Source organism: Euprymna scolopes, chromosome 44, assembly GCF_053919585.1.
Source record: "Euprymna scolopes isolate OS-2025 chromosome 44, ASM5391958v1, whole genome shotgun sequence".
Taxonomy (NCBI): Eukaryota; Metazoa; Mollusca; class Cephalopoda; order Sepiida; family Sepiolidae; genus Euprymna; species Euprymna scolopes.
Window position 1 is genome coordinate 53,213,358 of NC_136525.1, and position 1,248 is coordinate 53,214,605.

The window sequence follows — 1,248 nt, forward strand, 5'->3', positions numbered from 1 at the left end:
CTTTTTAGACAGAAAGAGTCTCAAATCTAATAGATCCCACACTATCAGCCAAACTCCAACCCCTGTCCCATCGTCGCAATGTCCCAACCTCTGCCTGTTTTACAAGTATTTTAATTATGAACTCATTGCTCCTTCCACGTAAATACCCTCGACTAAACCGACAAGCAACAAAATCGAACCTCTAACTGCTAAGGGCCTTAAAAGCTGGAAATCTCTTTTACTCTGATAGTATCTCATCTCAGATTGCTAGACTCAGGAATTCCCTGCCCGTTACCAGCTTCCTTGACTGTACTAACCTACAGGAGTTTAAATGTAATGTGGGCAGATATCCCTCTGCTCAACTCGCTACAGGTCCCTGTCAAACACAATTCTAAATAGTAGCCCTTTACTTCCAAATGCTAATACCCCTTGTTTAAATATATATATATCACACGGCACAATCACGTTGACACACTGGTTCTCGCTACATCACCAAAGTTAAGCAACGTTGAGCCTGGCCAATACCAGATGCGTTACCATTTGGAAAGGTTAAGTACTAGGTGTATCAGAATTTTTGTAGGAATTTTTGACACCCCTAACACGAAACTGCGAATAAAATATAAAAAAAAACTCTTAATTTCTCTTTTAAAAGTGGGTTGTTTATTTTCTTTATGGATTATACTTCCAACATAAACTATCAAAGTTGTTTTAAAAGTAATAGAAATATTTTTTTTTATTTTTTTAAAAAAACAGTAATGAATTTTACGAACTCAATATTTTTCAATTTTTAAACTTTAAAAATTTATTAAAATTTTTCTATTGATTCTATTTTTACGATATTTTCAGGGTCAATATGAAATTTTATGCTCTTTCCAATAAATGGAATTTAATATTTTAGACAAACGTTATTTTTTTTTAATTCACGCCCCCTCCATTTTCAAGTGTCTATTAAAAAGTAAATAATTCACTCACCAAAGTTTTACATATCACAAATTGAAGAGAAAAGGTCAATAAATAATATATTCAAATTTAAAACAAAAAAAGTAGTGTTTTTTTTTAGAAATTTACCTGTAAAGTTCGAAGTTTAAAACCTTTTTTTTTTTAAACCACGTCATTTGTTTTTTCTTTTGTTTTTTTTTAATGAAACCTTGGTCCTTGCTCCTTTAATTGAAAAAAAAAATTAGGGCTTGAATTACATTTTTCGAGTAGTTATAAGCTTGGAAAGACAGGGGGTCGAATAATTCACGCCTCCCATTTTGAAATGTCTAT